General features: G+C 47.6%; 1 protein-coding gene across 1 annotated transcript in view; it reads right to left on the bottom strand.

The window, feature by feature from the left end:
• Positions 1 to 1,910, bottom strand: part of ptn (pleiotrophin) — a 41,929-nt gene extending 40,019 nt beyond the window's left edge. The window contains exon 1 of the mRNA XM_080022251.1: positions 1,779 to 1,910. The gene's annotated coding sequence lies outside the window, so the exon portion shown is untranslated. The remainder of the gene's footprint in view (positions 1 to 1,778) is intronic.
• Positions 1,911 to 20,235: the final 18,325 nt, after the last annotated feature.

Below are 20,235 nucleotides of genomic sequence, written 5' to 3'. Positions count from 1 at the left end.
CTCTCGCTCTCTCTCTCTCTCCCTCTTGCTTACTTGTGCCCTATAGACCAGAATTGTCTCCATTCAGAGAGCTTCCCTCCCCCCTGGAGCGGTCTTCTCAGTGCCGTCACAGCACGATTCTATGCCTTATAGCTCCGGCTCCTCCATGGAGAGCGGCCCTGGTGAAAGCATTTGTGAGTCGACACAGAAGGAATTGCGCTGCCTTTGTCCTCCATCTTGACATATAGGCCAGATCACGTGGTGGAGAGTGCGGGGCAAGTGTTTAACAAGAGAAAAGGGCAGAATGTGTGAAATGTCTCTTAAAACGGGGCCAAACGGCCATCTTGGAGGAAAATGCCAAGACCTATTTAGAAAGCAAGCGTTTTTATGAGTTTGGCACCGCTGGCGGCCGCCCAGCTTAATCCACATTGTGTTCTGACTTCCTACCGACCCGAGCTGGTTTCTCAAGCTCATCTTACCTCGCGTTTAATCTCCCCTCGCGCTTTCATTTGGAACACACCATGTGTTGATTCTAAAGAAATGGAGCGGCCACCTCATTTTGAGCGAGAACCAGCCCTGAGAAAGGCTTTTGTCCACAGCAGGAATGCTCGCAGCATAGAGAGGAACACTGTTTGGTCTTGACTTGGGTTGCAATACCGGGGCTGAAGATAGCCATGGCAACGCAAGCATAAGATCCGCTGGACCACATAACACTGATACAATACCACTGCCCGGGGTTTGTCATTCCAGTCAGGCCTGACCCAAATGACGATATCCTGGGAAAAGCTGCCCCACTTTGACACACATGCGCGTGCGCGGCGAGTGTGGAAACGCACGCCCCGTCGGAACCGCCGCATACGTTCAGTCAATGGCGGCAATCAAAGCAGCATATGGTGGTTTTTTAGAAGTCTAATCACCGAGTGAACCGCTCTCCAGCCTGTGGCTACTGGGTTATTGGCACTTTTCAAATGCTTACCAAGAGCGCCAGTTGAAATAGGAGAAGACTTCCTCTCCGTCTGCCGTTCTGTTTCCCTTATTCTGTGCCGAATATGCTTTTTTATGTTTTTATGTTTATTTTGTTTTTTTATCTCGTATCGACAGCCTCTGGGTATAAAAATAACGCTTTACATAATTGGAAAACCAACATGGAGGCAATCGTAGAAGGCTATAATCTGCGGTCGACTGGAGCCTTTCGTCTTGACTGTCTGATAGTTTGCTCAACAGTATAAAACATGTGAGGTTTTGGTCACCGGCAATCCCCAAGAGACACGTTGAACTAACTTTTATATTCCATCAGGGGAACAAAACGGCTTTGTATTTTATTGGAGGAAAACAATACCTTACATTGTAGTCGGATATTGCCAACTTAAAAGAACAAGTTTCAAAAATCAAATAAGCGACCGCATCCACACATCCCTTAACACACACACACACAAACACACACACACACAGACACACACACACACACACACACACACATGCACACAGACACACACAACTACACAGCAGCAATAAAAAAAACACCTCATAAAAGATGCCCTCACACCATCTGTTACTGCTAAACTCGTATTTTTCTCCTGCCCAGAAACTAAAAATACACTTTTCTTTCATTTCCCAAAGAAATGTAAAAAGTGGGCTTGAAACTTCCTGTGTGACTGTCCGCCCACCTCGGTGCTGAAATCTCCACCTTCGCCTCACCGGTGCATCAACCCCCTGATCTCCAAACGCCACGCAACGGTGAGTCCCCCCCCCCCCCCCCCCCCCAACCCAGAAAGAGGAAGAAAGAAAAGTGCACTTACTTAAAGGTGGAGGTCTGGTAGTTGTATCAGCGCTGGCAGTAGTATTTTAGCCACTTCTCATCTGCACCCTTTGCCCTGTTAGCCCTTCTCTCAGACACTATTTCTGTGTGTGTGTGTCTCTCTCTCTCTCTCTCTCCCTGTCTCACTCGTCCCTTCACAGGGCTGAGCATACGATAGCTGTGTGGTGCTTTTTTTTTTTTTTTTTTGTTGCTGTGTTGTGTGTGTACGGGGGTTGGGGTGGGGGTTGGGGTTGGAGGGGGTTGCTGCTGAATGCTTGGTTTCCCGACTCGTGATCAGGAGCTCATTACCCCCAAGGTCACTCCTGGGACGGGCCGGCTTGGCAGAGGCGCTGCTCTCCCGGAGCCACACGGGAGGAGAGAGAGGAGAGAGAGGACAGGAGGCGGAGGAGGAAGATGCGAGATTCACGATCAAGTGGAGAGAGAGAAAGAGAGGGAGCGAGAGAAAGCACTTGTCTCAGGAGAGATGCACCGGGGACGGTTGGGGAGAGAGGGGCAGGGCGAAGGGTGGCAAAGGCGGAAACTGATACAGGGAGGAGACACGGAAAAACACGGAAGGCCAAAACAGACAGATGCGAGGTGGATACAAACAGCCAAGAAAGGGGACGGACGAGCAAATACGCTGCACAATGGTTGGCTCGGGCAACGCGTACCGTCAGCAGCGCAGGATCCAGCCTTTCGCAGTGGTGTTGAGTGGGCCCAAGCCAAGCGGCCGGAAGTTACATAAAATATAATGCAGTTCCATGGAAAAGCCAGTCCAATACTGACAGTCAATACAGTATTGATTAAACACTAACATAGCTCCAAGTTTTTTTTTTTTTTATATAGGCCATTCACTGGCCAGGACTAGCGTTCTACTTTTTTTCTCCTTTCCTTGCTTTTCACTCTTGCAGATCAATTTCAGTTGTCATTTGCTTCTGGATATCATCTTAGCGGCCATGTGCTTACAGGGTATGGATGTCATGCCGGGCTCCTTTAGACGAGGGAGATTGGCTGTAGATGACCTCACAGTGCAGCCCAGGGTCCTATCCCGTGGCCGGAGAACACCAGATTGATAGATTGCAGCTTGGCCGATCGATGACCGGTGGCGTCCGCTAACTCCATGGGCCCGCACTGATCTCACACTGATAAGCTCCTCTCCACTCCGTGTCGGCCTCATGTTCTCATCGTCTCCCGATCCACTTTATTATTTTCTTGGCTCAGGCTATTGAGCAAGTCTCCCCAAAGTGATGCATCGTCGAAACTCCGAAAATAGCAGTGCTGTGCCTCACGATTAGGACTCTGATTGTTAAGCTGCAATTTATACAGACCCACTCAGGGCTATAGCAGTATGTTATTGCTACAGGTTGTGTCCAAAAGCAATTTTAAAAAGTATGGTGCATGCATGGGGGAGCGCAATTTCCTCTTCGCCATCAGGAGACTGCCCGCATCTTAGGTCCAAAGCTCCCAGTGATTCTTTGCCCGGTCATGCAGCCTCCCGTTCAAACCAAATGTGTGATCTGGTGGTGTAATAATGGAGTTTTATTGCCATTTTATTATTGTTATTGTATAGTTATTTATCTCAACCTGAATGAAAAGGTTGAGACCCGAACAGTGAACTTTCTTCCTCAATGTCTTGGAAATAAGAAACATTGGTGGTCCCCGGGAGCGCGGCCGTGCGTGTGCAGCATCACGTTGCACTGTCTGGGGTTTGGTTTTCACGGGCGGCATCAGGCATCCAAGCAGCCCCGGTAATGGTCAATCATTAGTACGACTTGGCCTCCCCAGCGAGGGCAACTTGCCAGCCCACTTGCAGCCGTCTCATATTCCCTTCATTAATAATGCAGCTCATCCATTTCCTTTCCCCCGGACCCTCCGCTAAGCGGAGTGCGGTATATTATGGCGGGATCCACCAGGAGGTTCTCCAGCGATACCCTTTCCCTCCCTTGATTAAATGCGATAGGGCGGATGACGAAAAAGCCGATCAGGAGCGAGAAGATCGAAAAGAAATCGCAAACAAAATGTGGCTTGTGTTAAAAAAAAAAAAAAATACTACTTTCATTCTTCCCATTTATCCCACCGTAGTCTCACAAATCAGACTTGGGACGTGGCTGGTGACCAGGTCCGTTGGCTGAATACCCAGTTCTGATGAAACCCGAGGAAATCAAAGCAAGATGTTTTCAGCCGAAGCCGAAGCCAAAGCACACACACACACACACGCACGCACACACACACCCACACACACACACACACACACACACACAGTGATGCAAAATGGCAGGGTATGAATTTCCTTCACATGAAAAAAAAAAGAATCCGTTGTATGTCCATGTGGAAATGTAGGGACTAAATTAATGGAAAGCGGTTAAGAGAGGGGGGGCTAGAAGGAGAGCTCTGGTGTTGGTCGTTCATTATTAACACGGGTTAAAGTGGAAATCCATGACATCGTCTGTGCTAGGTCCCAGAATTACATTTGAAACGGCAATGCTATTCTTCTTCCCAGTCTTTACACCCTTGCCAAGAAAGGCGGACCCGCCACCCACAATGGAAGGAGCACAGGCCCATAGAGGAGCACATGCACACGCATAACACAAATAGATTGAATGGCTGTTTCTTAAAAAGTGTTAGCTAATTTAAGTATTTAAACATTTTTTTAGCAAAATAATCTCACGGATTACCACTTTAAGATTCTTAAGATCCCAATGTTGCTTTGCACAGCTCCATAGCGGATATGCACATGCACCCCCTATTATTTATTGAGCCAATTAAGCAATATCCACGGATGACATTTAAATCCACGCTCGTGCCTCCACCTTCCTGTGTGATACATCTCAGCTACAGTGTCCTCTAAATCCAGTGACTTTTTCTGTATCTACACGAGGCAGGTGACAGATTCCGGTATTATTGACAATCCAAACAACCACACTCCATTCCCAAAGTATTTCAGAGATGCATAAGCTCCACCTGGGAGCTCTAAATACAGCTCCCAAACAAACAATCTAGGTGAAGACATTTCCCATCATGGCCCATTCCTCTTGAACCTGACAGATTTTATGGCGTTCATCTATTCAGCAAGAAGTAATGAAAGGAATCCCATCCCCATCCCATTATGCCTGTTTCACAAGAAGCTCCATTTCATTAATAAAGTATGGATTCTTGGTTGAATATTAATATTTATATGTCTGTGCCACAGCTAATAAAAAAGAGGAGGTTTTTATCCACCCACAATCGATGGGAATCCTAGCATTCGTAGTCCTTGGATATATTGTGCACCATGTGGCTTCCATTTTTTTCCATGTATGGGAGCCTCTACCCACCAGTACAGGTTTAAGTTTTATTAATTATTAGAAACACAAGCGCTCGCTGGCCAAAACGGGACCAAAACAGCAACAAAAACAATCTGTATCAGGGTCCGTGTGGCTTGTGCTCTGGTCCACAGGGTCACGTCTCCTGCACCAGACGATCTCCACCGCAAGACAAAACAGCGCAGAAGAAAGCTCTTCCAGCCGGGTCCGACCAATCGGCGCCAATGAGGCTGATGAGGCAGACCCGGTACAGCTGCGCCGCTCTGGGAAGAAGCCAGCACCGTCACCTGCAGACCGCGGCTTAACCACGCCCCCGCGTCTGCCACACCATGTATGAACACAAAACTGGAAAACCACCAGCGCAGTAAAGGGGAAAGCATAAGTGGAAGTGGTGAAGTGAGTAACATCGCTCATCTTGTTCCAGTGGCACCTGTCAAGGGGTGGGATATATTAGGCAGCAACTGAACAGTCAGTTCACTGACAAGTTCAAGCTCAAGTTCAAGAGATTATTTGTCACATACATATACATACGTAAACGGTCAAGCGTAAGGATCTGAGCGACTTGGACAATGGCCAAATTCTGATGGCTAGACGACCCGGTCAGAGCATCTCCAAAACAACAGGTCTTGTGGGGTGTTCCCGGTATGCAGTGGTTAGTACATACCATATGTGGTCCAAGGAAGGACAACAGGTGGACCAGTGACAGGGTCATAGGCGAATGGGCTCATTGATGCGCGTGGGGAGTAAAGTCTAGCCCGTCTGGTTCGATCCCACAGAAGAGCTACTGCAGCACAGATTGCTGAAAAAGTTTATGCGGGCCCAAACCGGTCATAGAGCCCATGTTGATCCCTGTCCACCCCTGAAAGCGCCTACCATGGGCATGTGAGCGTCAGAACTGAAACATGGGAGCAATGTTAGAAGGTGGTCCGGTTTGATGAATGACGTTTTCTTCTACGTCATGTGGATGGGCGGGGTTAGGGTCCGATCCGATTGAGCATCTGTGGGATGTGCTGGAACGACAAGTCTGATCCATGTGGGACCCACCTCACAACTTACAGGACTTAAAGGATCTGCTGCTAACGTCTTGGTGTCAGACACCACAGGACACCTTCAGAGGTCTGGTGGAGTCGACAGCTCGATGGGTCAGAGCTGTTTTTGCGGCACGAGGGGGAGCTACACAATATGAGTGGTTATTAGTGGCGGTTTTAATGGTGTTGCTGATCGGTGTCCTGCATATTCGGAGAGAAGATTCTTAAATATAACGGCATGTTCAATTATTCGACTAGAAGATATTTATTTTGTGTGATAATGCCAGATACTGCAATACGTATTTGAGTCGCTGTTCAGTGGATAATTAAAACTGATTTCTAAATTGAGCCAACGTTGATCCGCACACATAAGAGACTAGAAACAGGAGGTTACGCCGCTTCCCGCTGGAAAATGACTGTGCCGATATACGCACGTACATGTGTGTAGTGAGGTGGAGGGGGTTCTATATTTTTCAATGGATATAACGTTGGTAGGTGAGTACGTTGGGTATACTATATCTGCACATACCCTCTAATTGTGTCACTATAAACTCAGCAGGAAAGGATCCGTCGCTTCCCAATGAACGCCGGCTCCAACGGGAAGAAGGATCCAACGGCCTCCGATGGTTACGCCCACGCCATCCCTCGTCCGACCTGTAGAAGAGACGCAGGGAGCTTTCTTTCCCCACACGGCATTTGGGATGGAAGGGAATTTAATTCACTGACAATTAATCTGCAGCAGGCAAACACCCCGGCGTGGCTGTCAGAGCGTGACAACAAAAAAAAAAAAAAACCCTCGCCTGATTCATCTCTGGGTGGACGGTCTGGCCCCGCCGCCCGGCGTTTATCTGCCTCCGTACGCTTTCCCACAAAAACTCATTAATCTCTAATGGCTTATTTCTGTGTTTCCAGTGTGCCCGGCGTCTTTTCTCAATAATGGCTTTTCAATCTCACGCTTGATATTACGTCGTTTATCGGGGGAAAGGCCAAAATAAAACAGGGCCCCGGAAAAAATAAATCGTAACAAAAGCCTAAATTGTGATCTTTCTTGGCGTTGATTGATGCTGACATCAGCGGGCGTGTTGTTGTTTGAAAAGAAATAAATAAATAAATAAATAAAAAACCTCAGAAAAGGCTGCCAACTTTAAATGAATACGAGGAAAAGCCGGTGCTTGTGTGTGCTGATGCAGTAAATCCTCCGCCATACAGCACTCCAAGCGGGCTAAACAAACAAACCCCCCCCCCCTCCCCGAAAAATTATTTGCAAAATGCTTTTCGCTAGACTGTTAAGAGAGAGGCAGAGAAAATCCTACAGCTGGAGAGAAGAAGAAGAAGAAGAAGGAGAAGAAGAAGAAGAAGAAGAAGAAGAAGAAGAAGAAGAAGAAGAAGAAGAAGAAGAAGAAGAAGAAGAAGAAGCAGACAAGTTGAGGAGGAGTTATTGTTGGCTCCGCTGGGTGGCGGGAACAACAAGCTTCAATTTCTGACGCGGCGCCGAGACATCGACTGCTTCTCAAAGCTCCTCAAAAATCCAAAAGGGGCAGAATACATTGATGGGGGTTTTTTTCATCATGGCGGAATCAATTGATATGGACTCGGCGCTAAAGTGCCTCCCCCCCCCCCAAAAAAAATGCAGCCACTGCTTCAAAACAAGAGGCACGCTTCCAAGTGTGATTATGTTCTTTGGTGTCGGGGAGGGGGCGGATTCGACTTGCACCCTCCATGTAGGATATTTGCACCAAGATTAGATAAACAGATGAGGATTTCCACATTATAAGGCGTCGAACAACAAGGAATTTCAACTTTTCCTGTGTGCACAGATGATAGAGTGGAATGGATTTCCACTCTATCATCACTCTATCAATGGATTTACCCGGATTTCTTGAAGGACCTGACGGACTTTCAAAGCGGGTTGCAGCCCATTTGCTGTTCAGCACAAATACTGTACGACACGGGGATTAAACCTTTCGTGGGGAATAAGTGATCTCTGAGATAGATGCTGTCTCCGTGGCTATTCTCAGCAAAATGCAATCAAAATGCTCAAGTTTATTCCTGTTTTACACACAGAGCACATGTAGTCCATAGGCAGGTTCCATTCCTGCAGCAGTGAAGCTTTCACAGTAAAGTTCACACATTTCTGCAGGTCACCCATTTGGGGGTGACACCGGTAACAACAAAGCAGGTCAGCCATAAAAACAGTGATTGAACAGTGAGCGAATGGTGATCCTCAGCCATGAAACTGAATGTATTTTTTTTTTTTCAAACAGCTCCACGAATTCACAAATTCAGATTGCGGTGACATCATGTGAGCTTTGCCTGAAATGTGGAGTGAGTTTTTGCACTGACCGCAGACTGTGGATTTGTCCCCCGCTGCATGCACTGAATTCCTGATGGGTGTATGGGAGCAGCACGTCCCGTTTGGAGAAAAGGCTGAAACCGGCATACATACTTCATGAGGGGTGAGTATCATAAACGAAACTATTCCTTTCAACAAACATGTTGAATCCCTCAAATAACAACCGTCCAAACTCGGCCATATTATATCAATGCGACGAAACTGAAATTCCGAGACAGAGCTCTTGATCTCCCGGCGGAGTGTTTTGTCATTCCTGGCGAGTCACCTCAAACAAAGGGATTTGTGTCAAGCAGTGTTGAGGAATAAGGGGGAAGGAGGATAGAGAGCGACGAGGATCGTTGATGGAGCCTCCAGTCTTTTTTTCTCCGTCACCTCGCCTGCAGCCAGCCGCTCACTCGGCGGCGCACGTAGGCTTTTATTTGTCGACTGAACGAGCAGGAGGCGAGGTAGAACTGTGCCCAAACTCCTCGGAGCAAGCCGGGCGCAGTGACCCTGCCTGAGGTTACTCCGATCCGCCGGTTTGGTGTACGCGCCGCTTCCCAACGAGCCGTTCGTCGCGAACAAATCCCTCAGACGACTCAGGAGGCGGGAATGGGGCTTGGGCCGGGGGTCGGTCGTTCCTCGTTTATAATTCAAACGAGGGAAATCCGTTCCGATTAGAGGGGAGCGACGTGGGAGTGCAAAACAAATTCGGTGGGAGATGAGGGAAGCGGGTACACCGGAGCGTTCCACCGGTTAGCGATTTCAAGACTCACAAACGAGTCGTTCATCGCGAACAGATCTTTTAGACGACTCGCTCCGCCTTCAGGAGTCACTCCGGTGACATCCCAGGACCCATGTGTTCCATCCCTCACAATTTGCATCCCCCGTTATAAGAGTGTCACTACAACACCCCCGATGTCTACAAGTTCAATCGAGGTCAGTTAACCGCCGCACTGTCCAGGGCGGAGCCGGCTACGCACATATCATAACTCCTTCTTAACTGACACTCGCCTCGTCGGGCTTCATAAACATGACCTATCTGCGAGCACAAGTGGATTCAGATAGACATCGATATCCGCCGTAATAAAACACCCGGGCCTCGCTCCAACTGATCACCCGCCGTCGGGCGTCCGGAAGGTTCCCGTGGCTGTGATTGATTGGGAAATAAATGACCGCCGGCAGCTGGGGCCTGGCCGGCGGGGCAGAGGAGCGGGACTCTGAGAGTCTCCGCGCCTCGGAGGATAATCCGGCCCGTTAGCCCATAAAACCATCCAGGAGCGCCTTCGACGATGATGAGGCGGGCACACAGAAGCCGGGGTTAATGAGAGCGAATGGAGAAGTGGCGGAATAGTTCCGCCTTACTCTCTCTCTCTCTCTCTCTCTCTCTCTCTCTCTCTTTCTCTCTCTCTCTCTCTCTTCAGATGATTCATCCCGACATTCAGCCGCTTTTGATTGCCACCAGGATCGGCGGCTCCGCCACTTTCCCCAGTCGTGGGACACGTCTCGTCTCGGAGTCTGTCCGAGGGCGCAAAATTTGGTGTGGAGCGGCGAGGTGGGTTGGGTGGGGATGCGGGTGTGTGTGTGTGTGTGTGTGTGGTGGGGGGGGGCTGCCTGCCCTTCGCTCCGTCTCTTCCGCCGTCCGTTCCGGGCGTCGACCGTAGAACGGCTTAGGCTCTGGGTTCAAATATTTCTGATGAATCTGCGGGATTTCTCTGGAGTCTTTACCCGGACTCAGGCGGTGCCAGCGTGCATCGCTCGACTGACCCCCCGCCTCCCCCGCGGTAAAAAGAAAAAAAACTTGCGGCAGCTTGAAGGCAGCACAAATGGCTCGGCAGTAATTACAGAGCAGGGAAAGTTGACTTTGTTTAAGTGAAGGGCTTAACTTTGATTACAATATTCCGAGCTCATTTTGATTAACATCCATTTTTAATGAAAGCATATGTGCCGGTCTCACCGGGAATGTGCCGTTGCAGTGAATCATCTTCCAGGGACAGAATTGGACATTCTGAGAAACGATAAAGCAGATAGATTACACCCATATTATATGTCCCCCTGTGTGTGTGTGTGTGTGTGTGTGTGTGTGTGCGCGTGTGTGTCTGCGTCCGTGTCATAATGAAATCATATAATAAAGGTTAGATTAGCAATAAAAAGCAGAGTTGGATAAGTAATAAAACAGGAGTGTCCAAGGGGAGATAAAAAAATAAAAAAAAAGGGAGACTCATCGTGTGATTAAAATGCTTTTTGCGATCGGCCGTGTTAAATCTTTTATGCTCAGACTTTGGTCCGCGCTCTGCTCGGGCTGATGCCGCCTCTTTTTTTGGCCGATGCGGACACCGGCATTGAACTACGGCATTGAATAAGTATAAATTATTCGGGTTTATTATTATTATTTATTGGAATTCGCAACCTACTGAGTCACCGTAGGTTGAAGAAACTTTGATTTGTTGGACAAGAACCGCCGGGCCAAAACCGCTTTGCACTCGGGTCTATGTGGGTCAGAGCGAGCCAGACGGCCGCCACGCCCGCCACCCGCCGCATTGATGTCTGCATTAACGTCTCCCGGCATACAGATGAGGGCCCCGCCTGCCGCCAAGAGAGGATCTCTGTGATTTCCGCTAATGAGCTATGAAGGAGCTGCACTCCGGGCAGGTAAGGGGGCCGGACCGAGTTGACCTTTTAACCCCAACCCCATAACCACCACCGTCACGAGGGGGCTTACAACCGGCCACGGCGCCAGGGGGGCGATCAAGCCTGTCGCTCAGCGCCGGAGTCGAATCTACCGGAAAAGGAGAGGCCGCCAGGAAGCCAGACAGTCGATTTAGAGACGGAGTTAATCTCCCTCTCTCTCTTTGGCCATCGATCTCCCTCTCTTTGTTTTATATTTTTATTTTATTTTTTATTTTTTGGACGTTGTCCTTGATAATCCACTCTGTGTGTGCTGCGAACTTTAACGTTCGTTCACGATTTGGAGCTGAGTGCGCTCGCCAGAAAACTTCAGAATTCCCTCTCGGGAGATAATAAATAAGATTTTATGTCAACTTGTGGAAAAAAGATTTGGTTGCGTGTTTACGAGCCCATTTCAAAGGTTGTAAAATACACTGTTCAGAGGCCCTTCAATCAATAACTCTATCACCCAAAACAGCACGGTTATGGTCACAAGTTCTGCCAGACACTCAATAAAACATGACCTTCACCGCGGGCGTGGACAGGGAGCGAATACCAACAAAACAATTATCTCAGCATGCCCCCGTCAGCTCCGCCCCCACCCAGCCCCCACAACCCCCCAACCCCACAACCACCCGCCCCGAATAACGCCGCTGTAACCGAGGGCTTCTCGTTCCGAGAGCCGGATCGATGGCTGATTACAGCTAAGTTTTAAAGACCTCTCATCGCCGGGCGGGTCCAGTTCCCACCGCAGAGCTGGTCAATACCGACCGTAGCCGCGCTACAGGCCGTCTTACAGTCCAGATAATGATGTGGTGGAGGGTGGGGTACTGTAAGTGTGACTGTCCCCCGTCGCTTCATCAGCATGGACTTGGTGAGGAGTAGGCTCAGCTCAGCCTCTCTTGCTCAGCCTACTGGGAAAGCAACTCCTACTGACACTCGTAACCAGTGAAATATTGATATTATGTATATGTAGAGTAATAGTACAAGACAATATATCACTGCTTAGTGCGCATTATCCCACTGATCACACGCCTATCACACGGCTACAGAGACAGAATATTGATTTGAAATTATTTAATGACGAGTATGCCGATTGAGCTTCTGATTATAAAATAAATAGCTCACAACAACCCCGCAAAAAATACTTCATCCTATGTATGACGAACCTATTTACTGTTATGAGTCTTTGCAGCCATTGTAGCCCGTGGCAACGATCGATATTAACAGACAGTGGTCATTATTCAGGAATAATTGACCCGCTGATTGCGGATCAGAATCGAGTATTCAACAGAGCTCCATACATACACTGTAGCTATAGTAATACAAAAATAAGAGCAGCGGAGATTCTGATTCATTCCGACTTCATTCTTGAACCAGGCCAAAATATTTGCCCATTCATTAAATTGCCATCATTAAATAATTCTTTCTGCAGATTTTTTAAAGGCACCATTCTATTACGGCCACAAAGTCTCTCATCCGTTTCTCCGCTCCTTCCCTTTTTCCTCCATTTAATAGACTGATTTTCTCCCTCGTTTTAACGGGCGCATTAAAACGTGTCAAGGCGTAGAAATCATTAGGCTGACATTTGAAGGCAGCCGGCAGTTGCGGCTCTCTCCTGCGTCATCCCGGAAGACATGTTGCTTTCATGGCGAAATGTCAGACTAATAAGAAACAAAGGCGCCGTAATCCCTAATTGAATGTGCATCTCTGAGAATAGTGCACAGTCAATGCATTCAGCCTCAGAAAACCCGGAAACGTGTGCGAGTGGATACCGGTCCGATCGCTCCCAAAGATTCCCGTATCTAGATCCATCTGAAGTGGAATAGAGGACATGGAGGCTCGTCCTCTAGCAGCCATCACATGCGGGTCATACTGCGAATACCCAACATTTTACAATTGACTTTTTTTGTTCACCCCCAAAATCACATTAGAATCTTTGGAACATACCTTCGCCCATTTTGGGAAGCAGTTTACCCCTTATGCCTTGTTTTGGCCTGGTCCCAAGCCGGGTGCATGGGTCTTTCGCGTCACATTTTTAACGACAAAATCATTGGGATTTAGAATTTGTCATTAATATTCTTTTTGTTTTCGATGAAAAACTGTAAATTGTAAAAAAAAAAAATATTTATTCAATTTGTGCGGTCGAACTTTATACCGTGGTATAGGCTCTGTTGTGTCAGGACACTGGATATTATATGAAATTAATACTGTAAGTACATTTAAGAGCAAGTTATTTTATACTCTATACTTTATATAAAGGTCTGAGTACTTCTTCCACCACTTCAATGCCATGTCAATACCACACATCTTTGACCAAAAACAAATTAGAAAAGACACATGCTCCCCAGGGGAAATGTGTTGGAGTATAACAGTGTAAATGTATGTGACGCGACCGCCCACGCCGCACCTTTTACGTGGCACTAAAGCGGTTAACTCGGTTCATCCCATGTCACTTTGTTTTGATTTGATGCCGTGATTGACAGGTGGGTGGGAGGAAATGAAGGTCGTGTGTTGGGGGAGGTGGGGTCTATGGGTGGTCTGGTCGTCGCCGTTTTTACCAGGTTTCAAGGAGGGACTAAAGGTCACTGGGATTAAGTGGAGCTACGCGAGGTGAGATGTGGTGAGGGAGGTGATGTGGTGATGTGGGTGGCGGCTGCTAGTGACAGCTGGGACATTAATAGTAGGATGTGTGTGTGTGTGTGTGTGTGTGTGTGTGTGTGTGTGTGTGTGTGTGTGTGTGTGTGTGTGTGTGTGCGCGTGTGTGAGTGCGTGCGTGCGTGCGTGCGTGTGTGTGTCACTTCTCAGATTAAAGGATTACTGTATTCTCACTCTCTGTCTCTCTTTGACACCTTTAAGTCTGATGACAGCTCCAATCCCCTTTCTGCCGATGGGGATTCATATTTATATAGAAAATCCAGCCTATGGCTAAGCCAAAAAAATATATTTAATCTCCGATATTACTACCTTCAAACCCCCTACTGTTAGAAATCGAATGATAATTGTACGCAGGCTTTTCCTGAATGCTTATGAACGGATTTGACACCAATAACCCCCAAAACAAAATAAGATAGTAGTATATATAGTATAGCACATATAGTGCTTGTTTTAGACTCGCCGCCCTGTTAGGGGAGATAAACCCTATGTGCTACTTCAAGCCACCTCTGCGCTCATTGAGCATTTTGTACACATTATGACTACAAGGTGATTCATTATGCAAATGAGGCGAATGACATGCTTATTAACATGCTGCCCCCATGTGCTGCCGCCGCCACCACCACCACCGCCCCTACACAGAGGCATCCAATGGTTCCCCAGCACAGACACAAATAGAAATGTATAATGTGCAAAGTATTTGCATAATTTCCTATTTTTGAAGTTATTCAATTGTTTAGAGTGTGAATTGTTGATACAGAGGTTTTTGCTTGATAATTGCAAAGTTGAAGTTTTATTGTATGGTATATTGCCATATTGATATTGTTTATTTTTAGAACATGTATGGGTTTAAGGAGTCCTTTTGGCACTGGGTCACCGACAGGGCGAGAGTTTTTATTAAAGAGTGGAACAGAAAGGCTCGCTGACCAAAAGGATAAATAATGGGCGGCCACAGGGGTGCTCATTTGGCCGATTCAGGGAAGCTGTGCCGCTGTGCGCCTGCCCCCGCTGCGGGAGACAAAGTCAGCCACTGCCATCTGGGCCCCTGGCCTATGGATCACCCAGAAGTGAAAGGGCTGGAGAGCCAGGTACCACCGGGTAATCTAGGCGTTTGTGTCCTTCATGCGGTGGAGCCGCTGCAGCAGGCAAGGTCTGAACAGAGGGTGAATGCGCGCCTCAGGAGGTAATAGAGGAGGAAGCTAACGGCCCACTTGATCGATAGACACTCCTTCTCGACTGTGCTGTACCTCGACTCCCGCTGTGAAAGCTTGCAGCTGGGATACAGCACTGGCCGATTGGCGCCCCCCACCTCCCGGGACAAGACCACGCCCAGCACTCTGACCGACGCGTCAGTCTGCAAACAGAAAGTGAGTGTGAGGTTAGGGTTAAACAGCACTGGCTTCCCACAGAGGGATGACTTTACCCTCACACCAACGCCTGCTGGCACTTCTCTGACCACTGGACCAGATCTGGAGCACCCTTTCGTTATATCAAACCTCCTAGCCAGCCAACTGCTTTACCTGCTTCACATAAGTGGTACCCCAGATACCGTACCTCCCTCCGTCCCACGGCACACTTCTCTGGGTTGGCGGTGAGCCCCGCCCGCCTCAGGGACTCAAGCACTGTGCCTACATTCTGCATATGCCCCTACTAGGTGTCTGTGAGTGATTACGTCATCTAGGTAGGCGGCTGCATATGTTACATGCAGACACAGGCTGCAGTCCATGAGTCTCTGAAAGGAGGTGGGGCATCAAACAAGCCAAACGGAAGTGTACGAAAGTGGTACAGCCTGAACGGAGTGGAGAACGCCAACTTTTCCTTGGACTCCTGAGACAAAGGAATCTGCCAGGAGCCCTTGCTGAAATACAGTGTCATGAAAAAAAATTAGCATTGCGTAACAGGTCATCTACCCAGGGCTTCGAAAAGGTGTCGAACTTTGACGCTGCGTTCACCTTTTGGTAGTCTACACAGAACCGTATCGACCCATCGGCCTTACCCACCAGCGGGATGGGGATAGACCAGTCACTCAGGGACTCCCCTATCACCCCCATGTCCAGCATGGCCTCTAATTCCGCCTGCACGATCTTGCGTTTATGTTCGGACAAGCAATACAGCTGAGAGCGCGTCTCGACCCCTGGAGTCATCTCCACATGGTGGTGTATGAGGGACGTGAGGCCTGGCAGGGACAGAGAGACGGAGAAGCAACGCTGAAGTGCTGCCACGTCTGCACTCTGGGACGGAGAGAGATGGTCACTAATCAGGGCCGCGGTACGATCGGTCGATTTTGGAACCTCCAGAGCCATGGACGCTCGCTCCCTCGTTTTGCAAGCAATATGGAGCTGGACGTAGGGCGTGACACTAACACCTCGTCTCCCTTGGCTTGTCTGTGCCGAGCCCCCCTGTCTTATAAGTGCGGCGACGTTCCTGAACCCGGAAAGAATTCTCCCGTGATAACAGCCAAATCAGCGCATATAGCTTTGCTCTCAAGTCCATAACATAATGGAGCTCGTTCTTACTGGTGCGATGACAAATTGGACCAGACTGGTTCCTCCCACCAGTCTGGTCCAATTTGAGGGGACACCCAGTAACTCGTAAAGTTCCAGAAGTGTATAAAGGTAGTGCCCTGGTCGGTCAAGATTTCCTTCAGAATCCTGACTCGGGAGATGATCTGAAACAGCACCTGCGCCACATTTTTGGCCGTAATACTGCGCAGGGGTACTGCCTTGGGGTTCCGGGTTGCATAATTCACTAATACTAATACAAAACAATACCCACAGGCACTGGGGTCAAACGGCCCGATGAAATCCATACAAATTCTTTTGAACGGGGCCTCAACTAGGGTGAGGGGCCTCATCGGTGCTCTTAGCGTAACCAGAAGATTGACCAATTGGCACTCAGGAGACCTGGCACACCACTTGCATATATCTGCCCAAATGCCTGCCTAATAGAGGCGGGCGATTATCTGCTGTAGTATTTTATCGTGTCTGAGGTGAGAGGTGCCGCTCTTCGGGACATTTCCTCTCTGATTAGTTTCAGGAGCGCGTCTTTTTGTGACTGTGGCAGTTTTGCCTACCACACGCCACCCAAGTGCCGTTTTCAGGGACCTCTGGCACAGAGACACAGATGATGGGGTTGTAGACACACCAGTTTATTGTAGAGAGTGGCCTAGTTGGAATAAGCCCAGGAGCAGATGAACATGTGTTATGACAAGGGCTGCTCGACTGAGTGTGTGGGGGATGTTTTTTTTTTCTGTTGCTCGTTAGACCAACCAATGAACAACAAGTATGCAGCCACTCAGATCCTGGGCCCCCAATTACCTAGACCCAGGACAGGTGTGGCTGCTCAAACCACACAATCCCCACACCAAAGTGACATCATCATCTGAAGTTATATTAGTCCAAGCATCGTCTCTCTAAACTCATTTCCATCAAGCCACTTTCAAATGGGACGCCTAGATAGACAACTTGAGCCGAGGCTGCGTTTACAGGAAACTCGGACAACTATCACTGGTTCTGCGTTTTACAAAACCCTGAAAGCCATAATCGGTCGAGGCTTCTTCGCCTCGCAGAGACTTCCAAGAACCTTTGCAGGAACTAGTGCTGGCCGACAAAACGATGTAGATAACTTTCATGTGAAATTCTTCCATGATGACGATGACAAATTCCTTCGTTTTCCTTCCTTCCTTCAAATTCCGGCCGGGAAGCGGCCAGCGGGGATGAGGCCCCCAGGAGTTGAAAAAAAGAATCTGTGATTTTCAGTGACATCTGGTCTGACATGGTTGGAGAGAGTCCCTCCGTCCGCTCACAACGTCCCCCCCATATAATCCCAGAGCGCAGATTCTGGAACCTCAGATTACGGAACGTTGGAACGTTGGAAATCTATAATATGTACCTGACGTGACTAAATGGTATCCTGTTTATTGCTGCCTGCAGCTATTTTTATTAATTATTATTGCCTATTTTTTGATGCAAGCTGCGGTAACACTGCAATTTCCATCCAGGCATGAAATCTATCTATCTATCTAATTATCTATCTATCTATCTATCTATCTATCTATCTATCCACTGTATCTGACATACAGTATAGTATAAATGCAAAGAGAGGCACACATCGATGCATCATAGAGGTCAGTGGAGGACTCCACGATATCCACACACGTTGCATCTGCCACATCAGCAGGGGCATCTGTCACCCGGGGGCATCTCATAATGCCCCCCATCATGTAACAGAGGCCCCGAGGGTGTCACTCCGAAGCAGCAAACACATTCATCTACAGCCCTAAAGAGATCGGAGACCTCCCTTCAGCGGGTGTGGCGACTGGGCGGGGGGTGGGGGGGCCTAGGGACCAATCCAGTCACGAATGGCAACGTCCGGGACATGCTTTGGCGCCGCAGAATGGACTTTGTCGCAGCCGGAGGGTTCTGGCGGCGAGTACGATCGCGTTTCAAGTCCAGTCCTGCAGAGCTGGGCCAGGCTCTCCAGCGTGGCGCCCACCCCCCTCCTCATCCTCACGGCGTTAGCATAAGGGCTGTGCTCATAAAATCAATAGGGCAATATAAATGGCAATAGTATGCTGTGATGGCAGTTTTGAAAAAGAAAATCACCTATGGTGCAGTACACAATTGGGATGCTAATTCTGACTGATAGTCGACCCTCGTTAACCAATCATTAATTGTTATCAGACAACATTCAGTTGTACAATTTAGAATGGACAAATGCAAAAAACAATATTGTGATAATGGTAATTGTGGTGTGGGGAGGGTGTGGCTTGAGCAACCACACCTGTCCTGGGTCTAGGTACTGTAATAAAGGCCCAGGATCAGAGTGGCTGCATACCTGTTGCTTATTGGATGTCCTAACATCCCTTGCCATGGCGAGAGTCCATCTGCTCCTGGGCTAATTCCAGCTGGCACACTCTCGACAATAAACTGGTGTCTACAGCCCCGTCATCCGTGTCTCTGTGGTCCCTGAAAACGTCACTTGGGGGGCGTGCGGTAGGCAAAACCACCACAGTAATATCCCGACTTGTTGACGACTTCAGGGATTAGCATGAGTAGTCATTTGGACGTTAGCATTCGTCCAGCGTATAGAGTAATCACATTTTTACGCAGAGGGTTCACACAATTGGCTTGGGGGGGGAAAACGATCAAATAACTTTGAATAATATGTAATCCAGTCACACACGGTTTATTCATTTACAAGCGTTCATTCTACATAAAGCGTTTTCATTTTGTTACTCTGTTCCGTTTGTAAACAGCTCGGTTCCGCAGCCGGCACTTCGGGTTGTGGGAAGGACCTCACCCGGGGGCTGTGTAAGCTGTCCTCTTACGTGCCTGAAATGAAAGGCATGTGTGGTCGCATATGGTGTCGACCACATGAGTAATATTTACCAAATAGATTGTGATAGATATACATTTAGATTACATTTTAATTTACATTTTAATAATTATTTTTTAACTGTTTAACTGATGGTGTTAATCGGTGAAAATTCTAAAACAACCGATATGTCAGGGAGAGCAAACAGAACTGCACTTAAAATCAAGTGAAACCAGAATTATATTGTTGCATCAAAAAAAACTAAAAGGCCACATAAAGTTTGAAAATTAAAGAATATTTCATTAGCATTTATTCATAACTCTGGGATGAGAGATATGTTCTTTTACTTGTAAGATCTCCGTGGGCCTGAATTTTAAGTGCTCTTAGTTGTGTGATCCTTAAGGCTTTGCCCTTGCTTCTGTATAAGGCTTGTACAGAATAATAAAGAGCAGCGGTTGTAGTATTTATTATTGTCTGCTGCTGGTATTGTCGCTGCTGGTTTTGTCGTTGCTGCTGCTAACCTTATACCTAAACTTAACCATCTCTACCTTATACCTAAACTTAGTCATCTCTAATCTTATACCTAAACTTAACCATCTCTACCTTATACCTAAACTTAGTCATCTCTAATCTTATACCTAAACTTAGTCATCTCTAACCTTATACCTAAACTTAACCATCTCTACCTTATACCTAAACTTAACCACCTCTAACCTTATACCTAAACTTAACCATCTCTACCTTATACCTAAACTTAACCACCTCTAACCTTATACCTAAACTTAACCATCTCTACCTTATACCTAAACTTAACCACCTCTAACCTTATACCTAAACTTAACCATCTCTACCTTATACCTAAACTTAACCACCTCTAATCTTATACCTAAACTTAACCATCTCTCCCTTATACCTAAACTTAACCATCTCTACCTTATACCTAAACTTAACCATCTCTACCTTATACCTAAACTTAACCACCTCTAACCTTATACCTAAACTTAACCACCTCTAACCTTATACCTAAACTTAACCATCTCTACCTTATACCTAAACTTAACCATCTCTACCTTATACCTAAACTTAACCACCTCTAACCTTATACCTAAACTTAACCACCTCTAACCTTATACCTAAACTTAACCACCTCTAACCTTA

Source organism: Zeus faber (assembly GCF_960531495.2).
Source record: "Zeus faber genome assembly, chromosome: 21".
Lineage (NCBI taxonomy): Eukaryota > Metazoa > Chordata > Actinopteri > Zeiformes > Zeidae > Zeus > Zeus faber.
This window is presented reverse-complemented; position numbering and strand designations above follow the sequence as displayed.